The sequence below is a fragment of the Ostrea edulis genome, chromosome 10, assembly GCF_947568905.1.
Source record: "Ostrea edulis chromosome 10, xbOstEdul1.1, whole genome shotgun sequence".
In the NCBI taxonomy this organism is placed as follows: Eukaryota; Metazoa; Mollusca; class Bivalvia; order Ostreida; family Ostreidae; genus Ostrea; species Ostrea edulis.
In genome coordinates, this window is record NC_079173.1 from 44,806,967 (window position 1) to 44,821,600 (window position 14,634).

The 14,634-nt window shown below is 34.9% G+C and overlaps 1 protein-coding gene and 1 long non-coding RNA gene across 2 annotated transcripts in view; both read right to left on the reverse strand.

Moving 5' to 3' along the window:
- LOC130050809 (uncharacterized) overlaps window positions 1-14,634 on the reverse strand; it is a 355,157-nt gene that overhangs the window by 162,532 nt on the left and 177,991 nt on the right. The window lies entirely within an intron of this gene.
- LOC125659268 (uncharacterized) lies at window positions 880-6,031 on the reverse strand. The gene is made up of 3 exons (XR_008799087.1): window positions 5,960-6,031; window positions 3,730-3,853; window positions 880-1,544 (listed from the first exon to the last, which is right to left on the reverse strand). It is a non-coding gene; the product is annotated as an uncharacterized LOC125659268 (long non-coding RNA).

The following is a 14,634-nucleotide window of genomic DNA, read 5'->3' on the forward strand; positions in this document are numbered from 1 at the left end:
TTCATTTGAAGAGAGCAACAATTCAATCATAGCGCACATCAATTCAGCAGAATAATTACTGCTATCACCAATTCAATTAATGTATGCAAAAATTCTGAAATGAAAATATGTTAAAATTATTTGAAGAGATCATTGACTTGTTGCATGCGTCAAATGAATTGATAGTATCTTCAAAATAATTAAAGATGCCTTAAATTATTTGAGTTTATATTGATTTGGCACTCCATACAACTGAGCCAAAGACCTCAATAAGCTTGTCTGATCAGAATGTCATTGTTGCAAGTCCTCTTTCAATTTTTCATTTGGCATATCAATGAAACTTAGTAGAAAGTATCTTTGAGTAAAGAACTTTTTAAGTTTGTTCATTTCAGGTTCCATGCCACCCCCAAAAGGAAAATGGACCTTATATCAATTCATGAACTATAATAGAAACCAAAACATGTTAAAGCATCTGCCATATTCAAGTGGTCTAGTGTTTCTTAACAAAGAATGACTACCAGAAAACCATCCATATAAGAAGGTTAAACATTTTTTTTCCATTGAGACGTACCGGTAGTACATACACAAGAAAGATATTTCATTGAACTGAGAATCAATTCCAAAATACTTTTAAATAATTGTTATAATGAGGGTTTTAGGAGAAATCAACACCAATCACGGTTCAAAGTTATATTGTCTTAATCACATTAACCCTAAAATATTTAAACAATGTCACATGGCAGTGTCTAAAACATATATATACAAGTATGTGGATGCATACTGTAATTTACATTATAGCAACCAACATGACTATTTTAGATCAGAACCTTGCTTTGGCAACCATAGTCTATTAAAGCACAAACACTTTAAATATCAAAGACAATTCAATAAATACATGTATATAATTTATTACACAATCATACATATCTGACATTAATAATACATATCAGAAGGTGCTAAACATTTTGAATATTTAAATGCATAGTAAATAAAAAAAAAAAATTCTGTAAACTTCTCCTGTGGTTAGCAAGTTTAACAGTACAAAGGTATGGCTTGGACAAAATTCATGGGTGTTTTTGTAGGGGATGGTGGAGTGGGATGGGAGAGTTCAAAGAACAAATTCTGTTCATGAATAGCCTTTAGCATTCATACCAAATGAAATTCTGTAAAGCTCCACATTTAAAATATTTCAAGGATAAAAAAAACACCCCCAGAAAATGTGAATACATGAAAATGTATTGATTAGTTAAATACATAAAACTATGGAACAGAAATCAGCTGGCAATAAAAGCAACTGTACAAAGTCATGGAAACAAATGTATATTCTACAACATCTCATGATGTTAAAGAATCATCAAATGCATCATCCACTCCCTCAGATATATGTAGAGATGATGAGCAGAGGTCCAGTCTCTCAAGGTGTCAGGCAAAGGCAGATCATGCTGATGCAAAATAGATGTTGCCACACATGTAAAATCATCGATATCTTGGAAATTGTTTAAATATGAGTCTCTGTAAATGAGGCGCTATATTTTGTTGAACTGCATAGAAGTATTGTGAAGCACCTAAAATCGAAAAAAAAAATCTATTATAATTGCACAATGAATCTCTAGACATATTCAACATACCCAGTATATAAATTGAACAAGAGGCCCACAGGCCTAAATTTATCGGTCACCTGAGTACTAGTGAAAAATTATCACTACTCCCAAGGGCTATGGAATCTAGAAATAATTTCCTGTTCTGAAATCTTATCTAAATTTTAACATTCAGCAAAAGTATAAAACAAGATGTGTTCTTACAACTGCAATGCCCTCATAAGTGCATACATTGATGAAAGGCTTCACATAATACAAGAGATGTTTGTAAAACACATATGCCCCCAGGGTGCAAAATTGAAAAGAGTTATACACACACATCATTTAATTGATAGTAGTATCATCAATGCTAAATACTGAGCGGACAATATCTTCCTATGTCAAGAGTGGATTGACCATGTGACCTCAAAATCAATAGGGGTCATCTTCTTCTGAAGATATACCAGTGTACCAAGTTTCATGTCTGTCAAGCAAAGGGTTCTCTAGACATAAGTGGTCAGTGTATTCCTATGTCCAGTTTGACCTTTGACCATTTGACCTTAAAATCAAAAGGGGTCATCTACTCCTTAGGATGTACCAGTGTACCAAGTTTGATGTCTGTCAAGCAAAGGGTTCTCAAGATATTGAGCGGACAGTATATTCCTATGTCCAGAGTAGACTGACCTTTGACCTGAAAAACAATATGGGTCCTCTTCTCATAACCAACCCACATATGAAATATCATTATGATCAAGTGAATGGTTTGCAAGATATTGAGCAGACAACATGTGGTCTACCGACCGAATGACAGGTGCAAAGCAAAATACCCCTCTTCTTTGAAAGGGGGGGGGGGGGGGCATAATAGGTATATCAACATTAAAAGATTATACTAATTTGGACCCATCCTAGAGTCAAAACCCTGGGTTGTGAAATTCACCATTTTTTTGTACATCTTTTTCTGCTATTCCTTGGTATAAATGCATTTAGATTTTCTACAGTATCAGCAAACTTGCACATAAACACTATATTCTAAGTTTGGCCCCACCCTGGGGTCAGAACCCCTACCCCAGGGACCATGAAATTTACAATTGTGGTAAAGACTTCCTGCTGCACATCTTAATGCATTAATTTTTCCTAAACATGCGGTTCTAGAGAAGAAGATTTTTGAAAATGGGTCAATTTTGGACAGTTTTTACCCCACCTCTAAGGTCCTAGGGGTACAGGAATCCTAAAATTTAAAATTTATGTCCCCCTTGTCCCAAAGATGCTTCATACTAAATTTGAAAAGAATTGGACTGGTAGTTATCAAGAAGAAGTTACAAATGTTCAATTGTTAACGCATGACAGCGGATGACAACCAATTTAGTATCAGGGGTCCGTGTTTGCCCAACTTTCTAATTTGTATTACCTATATGAGTTATGAAATTGATCACTGTTCGTTCATCACCTTTCATTGTAATCCCAATCTAAGGGTCATGACATAACCTAACTTCAATTCACATACTGTATACCATCTTCTATTCATGACGATTAGTTGACAATTTAGCAATTTACAACTGGTTCTCGGTGACCAATATTCGCGACCAAGATAATCTTAAACAAATACAAAATACATTAATGATAAGTTCTCGCAAACTTCACGAAAATTTCTCACATGCGAATAAAAGTTGGTTTACAGTATCATGGGTATGCCTCAATATCAATATCACAAACATGACCTTGCTATTCTGGAAAAGAACCTTTTTAAAAGATATTCCTTTCTGAATGCATAAACCTACTTCATGGGCCACAATTTGACTAAATTTGAATCTACACTATGTCGTCAAGCTTTCATGAACATTTCAACTTGTCTAGCCAGTGGTTCTCAAGATAAAGATTTTTAAATGACCCCACCTATTTTTGCCATTTCTTGATTATCTCCCCTTTGAAGGATGGGTGACCCTCCATTTAAACATCCCAATTATCCAACTTTGAAGGACTATTTGTGCCAAGTTTAATTGAACTTGGCCAGGTGGTTCTAGAGAAGATAAAATGCAGTTTACAAACAGACAGATAACAGACAAGAGGTGGTCAGAAAAGCTCACTTGATCTACTAATAATAAATATATCATGTCACTGTGTGTGTAAAATCTCACATAGATATATACATGTAGCACTATTTTATTTGTGTTACCTTGATTTGCTCCAGATTTCCCCTAAGTAACTGAATTGCCATTTCCTTCTAAACAGGATTCAATGAAATGCTGCAACGATTCCATTCTCTGTTCCAGGATCCACACAGATCTTTTGAGGACACCCTTAAAAAAAATATGACAAAATCTCAAACTTTAAACTTCCATGCATGGAATTTTAACATCAGAGTAGATTCTGTCTCATTTCAATTCTTGTGTAAAGGGACCGTCTAGGGTAATTCCATACATTTTATATCCAGGTCCAAAAGGAAAACAAGTTCTCAGTGTTTAGAAATAATTATATTCTGTTGTAGTTGAACATATATGTTATAGATATAAAACATTATCTTATGAAATCCAAGGGCAGTGGTGGATTTAAGGGGGAGGGGAGATCCAAGGGCAGTGGTGGATTTAAGGGGGGGGGGTGTTGCAGCCCCCCCCCCCCATATAAATTTTCAAATTTAAGGTAAATCATGGTATCTTGTTTAGAAAAGTATACTAAATGATAAAACTGATACTTATTTCACCTTATTAAAAATAGAAAATAGTACAAATGACTTAAATAGGAGATGTATTTCAAGCCCTATAAAATCTGTAAAAATCCAGGAGCTTCCGGGGGCTTTGCCCTCTCTGAGCCCCCATCAGGGCTTTGCTTTGGAGGCCTCAAGGCAGCCCCAGACCGCCTGCCTAATAAAGTGGCGACATTAATATTTAGTAATTATTGTTAATTGAAACTGAAGCAATTTTTTGCCATTAGTGTAACATGAGGTTAAAGATTAATATGATACTTTATCAAATTATCAGGAACTGAAGTTTTCTGATTGGTCCAGACTCTCTTTCCAAATGGGTGTAACTCAGAGTGAGTTCACCTCAAATGAAGTTCCAGGAGGTTTATTCGGGTTCCCCTCTTAAGAAACTGTAGATTTGCTTATAATTTTATCAACCAATCAAATTGCACATTTTAACGGATGTGTCGTTGTGAAGATACACTATGGCAGATGCCAAGTATCAAAGAGACAAAACACCTTTATTACTTATTGATGGGATATTTATTGTTATAATACTCTTTTCCACTTTTTAAAAACAGTTTTGATTCAGAAACTGTTTACATATACCCAGTAATTATGGTGGGATTTTATTTTACATAACACATCTTCTTTTGTGTTTATATTTGCTGGAGGCGGGAACTATATAGTCTGTAGTGTCAAAAATGTTGTAAAATTCCTGATTATTCAATAAAATGTTTATTGACTTTTGAATTCAGTCTACTCTGTCTTGGTCAACCAATACCCGACTAGTTCCATATAGTTACGAGTAGACCTCATTAAAAGTCAATAATTGTATAATGTGATCAAGCCACTACGAATAGGAGAGAGCAATATCAGTTACATACAACAAATGAATTCTACAGTATATCTACAATTGAATTTAACTTAACTAAACATTTATCACCATAGAACATTACAGACCAAAGGGGGGGGGGATAGTGGTATTATTTGGTGAACAAAAGTTATTTTCCTTCCATTTAACATGACTGCATTCAATTCACTTCCAGGGGGGGGGGGGGGGGGGGGGGGGTTCCATGAACATTTTCATAGTAATGTAACAGTTAAACTTTATGTTAAAAAAAATAATAGGAGGGTCCCCTCCCCCAATACTATGTGCCTGGGACTGTACAATTTAATTACATTCTAAAATATCATTATTGTGTCTCCATAATATACTATATAGATCTACAGATAGATCTACAGATAGACAATTGTACTGAGATGTTTGGCACCCCCCCCCCCCCAACCCCCCCCCCCCCCCCCCCATTCTTCGACCCCACCGAAAGCAACTGGATGACTGCGACAGTTTGAATACCCTTGCCTTATCTTATTTTGAGGACAACAGGCTACTACTACTAGCGACTAAGTTGTGTCACTTATACTTCTATCAGTGATAGGGTCATAATATACATGTACATGTAGCGATTCATACATATTTATCTATCGGAGCATTTTCAAGCTACAAATAAATGATGGGGCTACAATGGCTTGAACACTCTTTCAAGAGGAAGATGCTGGTGACATCAGTTGTAACAGGGAATTTAGAATGAATTCATTAAAACCCACTGACCCTATGACCCTAGTCTGAGAATATGGCCAATGTTAAGCTTTTTAGAGCTCCTAACAGATGATGAGGTACCTGACCGTTGCACATAATCACACATGTATGTTATTGTAGCCTTACCTCTATCCATGAGTCAATAAGTTGAATAACGGTTACAGTTTAGGTCTGTCAGACAAAAGTACTGTAATCATACGTGCCGCTGACGTCACGTGCTAATCTCTCTCAATGGGGTGCTTCTTTTCGTCACGCTTCAAATAATATCTGCCTTCACGCTTCAAATAATATCCGCCTTCACGCTTCATATAATATCTGCCAATCTGAAGTCGGAGATTATTATTGTGAATCCGAGTCAGACAAACGTTTTCTGTTTCAAGCGTCCAAATAATAATCTTGTCTTTTTGGCTGGTCCAGAATTATTATTGTCAGTACAGATTATATTCTGTAGCGTTCAAATAAAAAAAGATAATTATTGTTGGCGATGTTCAGTAATTATTATTGTGGTGGAAAGATTATATTTATAAAGATAATGTGTGACTTTAAATCGGGTCAGTTTTTATAATTATTGCGGCAGTATTTATAATTATAATAATGTCATAAATAAAGAATATTTTTCTTTTGGGGATGAAATTATAATTTGGTGTCTGAGATTCGGGACAGATTATTATTATCGCTGCGATATAATAATAATATCGGCAAATAGGGGGAAATTTTTATTTTTGGAAGAGATTATAATTTTGGTATTTTATATAGGGAAAAATAATAATAATGTGGGGGTACCCTACGGCTTTCCATAATAGGGATATTTAATAATTACCGATGTGCTCTCTCTCTCTCTCTCTCTCTCTCTCTCTCTCTCTGACAAATGTGCTGTTTAACATAATTACTTCCATCATATTGTGTTAATATGCATCTTGACAAATATATCTTGATCCAATATAGAAATTAGAGCATTGTCGATGATTGACAAATTGGAATTAATTTATTACATAATTAATAGAAGCAAAAATACAAACCATCAAATGATTTATTTTTAAAATCCCAAGTTCATTACATTTGACGGAGACTTATGTTCAATGTACTTTGATAGAGGTTTTCATAAAAAGAAATGTTCATTGTGAGTGTCTGGATAATGCAATGATTTTTGTATAATTAGTATATACCATGCAAATTCCTAGGGTCTTTGTCACAGCATAACTAAATTACGGTTAGGCCAAGTAAAATTAATTAGTAGATTATCATTCCCGCCCGCCCCTCGAAAATCGTCCCGCCCCGATTTTTTTTATTTTTCAAAATTACGATTTCCGAATATTTTTATGTCCGGTCCGGTATCGTAAACGTACTTTGTTTCACTTTGCCATTTAGAAACCCAAATACACATGTAATTATGATTTATAAAGCCTTTTCTCAATGAGAGAAGGCATTTTCGAGGTCAAGAATACCATGGCGAAAAATAAAAAAATAAAAAATAAAATCCTCCCACCCGCCCCATTTTTTTGTGAAGTTTGAATGATAATCTACTAATTAATTTTACTTGGTCTTAGCTAGTTTGGGTTTTTTGACTTCTTATGAAAAGTGTGAAATATATTGGGTCGGCACGATATCAGATCTTGTCTAAGATCACGGGTATCTTGCGCCGACCCAATATATTTCACACTTTCCGCAAGAAGCTAAGCACTTCTGTTGATTTCAAATACACGGATTAGCTGACCCCCATTGTTCTACTGAGGCGAAAACCCCTTCGAATTTGCATGGAATGTACAAGTTATACACAGGTCATTGTTATAGTCATACATCATAGTACCGCTAACCCGAAAAACAGTTTTTTTTAAATTTTGAATAAGTTATTAAATGACGAAGTATGACCAAACTGCAGATTGAACTTTATAGAGCCTCGTGCTAACATTACTTATATTTTTCAATGTATCAGAAGGGGTATGTTGCCGGTTAAGTTGTGTAAATTTGTTGACAAGCAATAAAATAACCAAAAAAATGGTGCTTAAATTGTCCGATTACGAAAACCTTAAATTGGGAGCATGTGTGTGTGTGTGTGGGGGGGGGGGGGGTAGTATTCTGAAACTGTCTCAATTCCCCCTTCCGATTTCAATTTCTTAAATCGTGCAGTGGGTAGGTCGCTACAAGCTACAAGGCTAAATATTAACTTTCAAGTTTTCAAATTACACCCTCTCCGATTCTACGTGCTTGTAATCAATATTTGAGGATGTAAATCCTCGGTGTCAAATGCAACTAGTTCATGAAAAAAAGACTAATATCAATATAAACAGAAACTTAACGATTATTTGCTTTTATTCATATACGCTATCGATTATTAAAATCTTTAATCTTTAGATGCATTAGATAATGAGAGAGAGAGAGAGAGAGAGAGAGAGAGAGCATTGGTAATCATTGATTATAATATTCATGAATGTATGCAGAAACGGGAAGTTTAATACGTTCAATATAAATCTTGAAAGTACAATTTCTTTCTGATTAATTATCCATCCCCTTTCATTCTGATATTGTGTTTTATTTCCCATTTTGTTTTCTTTATAATTACATGTTTAATTTTTCGGCTGGTCCGGGTTAGGACTAATGAATGACCCCCCCCCCCCCTTCTAAAACGATGTTACGTGGTTAGCTGTCTATACATACTACAACATCATTGGATTTACTGGATAATTCTTCGATTTCACCTTCATAATACATGTTAATGCAAGCGGACTATCTAGGCTTTTTTTTTTTTTTTTTTATCTTCGCTAGCCGAGATTATTCGTCCACGAAGGCACAGTTGACTCAAAACCCATTGCTAGCGGAGATTAGATGAATTTTATCCCCGTATTATGTTATAACTGACCAAAACCTAGTACGTTTGTTTTACAACTTTCATTCAGAAGACGTGCAAGTTATTGAGTTACTGAATAAACGAGAAAACGTCTGCATTTTTATTTCAATCGTTGTCAACTCTATACTTTGTGATATTTCAAGACTACATGTAGGCCTACATGTACTCAATTCAATTCATTGGATCACATCACCATTATGCAATGGTATATAGAAATATAAAGACAAAAAGCTGTTATATATACATTTAGTGAATAATACATGCGTGTAATAAAGTATTTATCAAGTTAGAAAAAACCTCAAACAAAACGTGTAATTATTAATCATGTTAATGTGAAGTATGGGCATTAATAGGTAGGGGAGAACATTTTATTTTATTATTACGGAGTTTTCTAAAGGTGTGTTTAAAAGTAAAGATATTCTTAATATTTATTTGTTTAGGTGATAAAAATTTGATTCTTTGTTCACATTGCTTCACAGTTGAGTACATAATGAAATTCATCTCCAATGTAAACATGTACATGTATATAGCTGATCTTAATCACATATTCCTAATTGCACTGAAAACTTTACGTAAAAATAAACCATTGCTTATGGTGCACATTTATTTGAACTGCTATTTATCAAATTGAAATTACTGGCATGTGATTGTCGTTGTTCATGACCCTTCTTTTATTTGGTGAAATTGTGCTGCACGTGCCGTGAAACATTGTACCGACGAGTGGTAGGAATAACACAGGTGTTTATATACAGGATGTCGAGAATTTGGGCGTTTCATAAAAAGGTGTGAACTTCTGCTGGGAAGTCTACATACGGATATGTACCCAAAATACCAACGTATCATTAAACAACAATTACAAGAATTGAATGATTGATAGCTAATTTCTAAATAAGTAATGGGGTGAGGGCATGCATGCTGGCTAAGCGAAAAGGTTTTTGGAGTGAATCATTTCGGAAATTATTTCTTTGTTTTATCACACGGAGGTACACGGTGGCATCGACGGAGGTACCGGTGACATCCACGGATCCTCCGTGGACTTTAAGGTCTAGCTCGCGCGGAAAAATAGGACTTCAAAGGTGCCGACAATTTTAAAGGTCCACCGTGTTTGGGGCAAATTTGTTCCACCGCGCTGCGTGGAACACGCATAAACTCGTGTCGTGTATTATACACGAGTTATTTAGAACGATGATTGCCGAACATAATCGGGTTGCTGAGACCATATACAAAGACGGAAACTGACGCGAGTAACTACACGTGTCGTTTGTTTTAAAATATTACGTTGTTTCATGAATGACTAAAAATACTATGTAAGTGTAAAAAGGTAATAATTACGCAAATGTGCCACTCAAATGAAATTTTGATTGTGAATTTTCTATGAAATTGGCATGTTAAACTGTTTACAAATCTAACACGTGCTCAGTGCCTCTCTTTCGCTTTTTCCGAACTGGTGACCTCCAAGGTCAATGCACATCGGAGGTTACGAACAGGAATTACTGACAGGATGACAATGATTCATGAATCTGTATTTTCTGCTGAATTGTTACTTCAGATTCACTTTTATTCTATTAAGATATATATATATATATATATATATATATATATATATTCAATCACATATATGTTGACTATTTGTTCTTTTATTTATTTATTTTTTATTAATTTTCCGTCAGTTACAGCTTGTATTGCTTTAAAAAATTCTTCGGAGCTGTTAATTTCCACGAATTAAATGTTTCTAGAGAAATGGTACGATCACCAGGATCCATTATAAATCAAGTAACAAATAAATTACAAATATAAAACGTCTAAGGGGTCATCCATAATTGTCAACCATTTTCCAAAGTGTGCAAAAAGCACTCTCGGGGAGGGGGGGGGGGGTAAAAAATCGACAATTTTACCGTACGCTCTTTTTTTTCTTCCGAATTTATTTCGTATCCGCGGAGTTCGGTTTTATTTTATTGTGAAAAGACGACAAGATACGACAGAGACATCTTTATTTTTTTCCTATGAAAACAAAAATCTATTACGTACACACGATTTGCACATTTATAAAACATTATATCATTCATATATAACAAGAAATAGGGGTACCAATATTAAAGAACTCATTGTTTGAACTAAATTGCTCATAAACTTGATTGTCGATCTTCTTGTTGGGAATTTGAAAATGGTTGATGTACACTTTTTGAAGGGTGGTGGGGTGGGGGGGGGGGGGGTCTCAAAAAGTGTGCTTTTTACACACTTTGGAAAATGGTTGACAATTATGGATGACCCCTAAATCAATATAAAAAGCATAAAAACACAGTTTACTTTGACGCGCGTCATTTCATATACCGCTTGTAAACACCCGATTTATTGCCGATTGACCCCGTGACCCGACAAGGCCGCTTGCATCACGTAAAGTGTTGATAGGAGTATTATATTCGATATAATATTTGATTTGTATTTGATAATGTTGATGTACACGTGCTAGATATACGCATGGATTTAGTCATATTGATTGTAGGTGAAATGCTTAATTTCATCATTTCTACCACAATTAATAACATTAATAACTTTTTTCTCGAGAAACTTTTGACAAGACTTGTAGAACAAAAGTTGTTCAGTTGTTAAGAAATAGGCCTGCGGGTCTCATGGCTCACCTGAACAGTTGGGTTATTGTTGCAATCTATAACATTTTTGTCAAGAAACTTTTAATAAGACATCTAGAACAAAAGTTGTTCAGTTTTGCAAGATCTTTCGAACAACATCATGAAAAAGGCGAACGGGCCTCATGGCTCGCCTGTACAGTTTGATTAGTGTCACAATTGCTAACCTTTTTCTCGAGAATCTTTTGATAAAACATGTAGAACAAAAGTTGTTCAGGTTTGCAAGATCTTTCAAACGATATCAAGAAAAAAGCCCACGGGCCTTACGACTCGCCTTAACAATCTGATAAATGTCGCAATCAATAACTTTTTTCTCAAGACAATTTTGATAGGACATCTAGAACAAAATTTGTTCAGTTTTGCGAGATATATCTAGAATGATATCAGATTTAGGCCTCCGGGCGACATGACTCGCCTGATCAGTCGAATTTGTATCGCAGTAAATAGCATTAACTTTTTTCTCGAAAAAAGCCTGACCCCTTTAATTAGTGGCCGAGAGGGGCAGAGAGTCTTTAATTTATAACACTTTTAAATGATCAATATTTGTAAAACACTACCGAAGCTAAATTGTACGTCTAGACAATATATTTGTATCATTATTTATGAACGAAAATCTCAGTCAAAATCTTATCTCATCACATCTACAATTGGATGGAAGACCCACTCGTTGCTCGCAACGAGATCGCATCTAGTTATTACTGTTATTTTTTTTATTTATAAAGCGCAAAATTACATATACTTTCTATGCGAAGGTTGTTTTTTTCCCACTAGAGCGTGATCGATGTCGGATGTCAGAAATGTTCGGGAGTTTTTAAACACCCCCACCCCCTTCCGTATAACTATTTAAATTTAGATTTTTATCCCACATCGATCTTTTGATTCCGCTCTTAACCGACCGCCTCCAGGCTGGTAATAAGTATTGATTTAGTAAATAAGCCATATATGTTCATATATGTACACTGTACGAAATTAATCCCGTAGATTTTTTTTTCCCAAAAAAATGGAAAGGTTTGAATTTATGATTTAATCATTTTTCACTTGCATGACGACCCCAGACCCTTCCCAACAGAAGATCGATTGTAAAAGCTTAAATCTATAATAGTTTTAAAACGACCTTTGTTATTTCATGATGAAATTTCAGAAAGTGGATGAGAAATAGAAAATATCACAAAGGGAAATGCTTGAATACAATAGATATATGAAACTGCAAAAAAAAAAAAAACCAAAAAAACGCCGAGAACTAAAACTTTCATTGCAGAATAAAACCAAAACTATTAATCAGACTGAATATAAACAAACATCAGAAGTGGTGAGAAAATACAGAGCGAAACGGGCTAAATGTGAGAGAAAGAAACACAAAGAAAATATAGAAATTCATTGAAAAATACAACTAGCCACGCGGTATATATCCTAGAAAAAACCAAAATTGATTTTTTTTTTAATATGTTCAAATTTCTCTAAGGTCATTCATAAGAATTATAAGCCTTATTTCATGGAATGGTTACCTGTAAAATGCGAAACGAAATCGAAATGATACGAAATCTACCGATGCGAAACGAAACCTACCGAAACGGGTACCCTTATTTCATACGACATGACTGCTGTTGTAGGCACGGTGAAATAAATACAATACGTATACTTTGGAGTATTTCTAAGAATTCATATTTTTATGAATGTACACTATACACGTACAAATATTTATTTTGAATTTTTAAACTATAAATCATGCATGTGCTTTAAATATGATGTTCAGCTTGGAGATAATGAATTTGTTTGAAATATGACGTTGCTTTCGTGATTATTTTTGCCACAATGGATTGGCCTATAAGGCCAATCCGAAAACATGAGTTATCTTTCCTTGATCCGGAACGTAGTGCCCTTGCGTAACAGTAGTTTAAGACTTCCGGGTAGTATATTCGAGAAGCGTCATTATCAACAGTGCAGAAGACCGCGTCGACCGCAAAGATATTGCTGTATAATTTTACAGTAATGATGCCAACAAATATGTTAACGTTAATAAAAAATCCCAATGCATAAGTTTACTTCATACACGTGAAAATAACCAACTTTGCATGTAAAAATAATAGAAAATTAATGTTGTAAGTAGAGGAGGACCCCCCCCCCCCTCCTCCCCGATATAATGTTCTATCGTTAAAGTGATGTAATTTCCTACGGCGGGCCTGTCATGAGACGTAGTTAGATTATTCTAACTACCCTTCCCCTCCCACTTTCCAGGATTTCACGTGTTTTATGACTGAAATTAGTACATATTATATATTGCATACATTTCATCAGGATCTTTAGCCCGTGTTTCAATAGTCAGATTTATAATAAAATATCAAAAGTTACTTGTTCAATATCAATGTAGTACATTCAGCGATAACAGTTCTGCCACGATGAACGTCTAGGTATGTCGGACTGACACCTCTGGATTTTGAAAATGTCCATCTCTTTGATTGGCGAGTAAAATTTATCCCAGCCTGTACTTGTAAGTGAGAGTCCACTGACAGATTTCCAGCTGACTACTCACAAATTTTATACAGTTTCAAATACAAGTATAACCATAAAGAAATTCATCGTCACAAACCATCTTTAAACTGACATTTACACATACCATTGTTTTGAAAATAAAATAACTTATAATTGAACGCCCTGAATTTATAGTCGGCAAGAGTGTGTACCTGTAAATACAGCCATTTGGGGTAAAATATTTGGAGGTTTTACTCAAATTATTTTTGTAAATTTGTGGCGGAAAAGGGGGATCTAAATCTGTCATTGCAATTTCTGTTATGACACGATACGTGCCTATATATAATCACTTACATTTCAAGGGGGGCTAAAACGAATAAAAGAGGGAAGATACAGAGACGTCAAAAGCATTCTATTGGGGGGTTAAACTTACCTTCCCCCAGAAAAGTACATTTGAAGAATATACTCCCCCCCCCCACCCCCCCGGATCACACAGGGTCTATGAAAAATATAATTATATCAATCGAGCAAATATTGAATAAAATTAATTAGATTTTTTTTTATTTAATTACCCATTTTTCTGCATTTTAAACATATCAGTTGATATTTTAAAACAATTTCAGCCTCATATGCTGCAGTGTACAAATGATTTGCACACAGAATGAACACGTCCAGGTACTTTGGAGGAAAGTTACCCAAACATTGCGATCTGGTTTATTTTTGAAAGAATCGATTGGTAGTGGTTGGAATAATTTTAGCGCTGATAAAACAATGAGAGCGTTGATTTCCTAATTTAATTGATTTTTTTTTTTTTTGCAGAGGGGGGGGGGGGGGGTATGTTA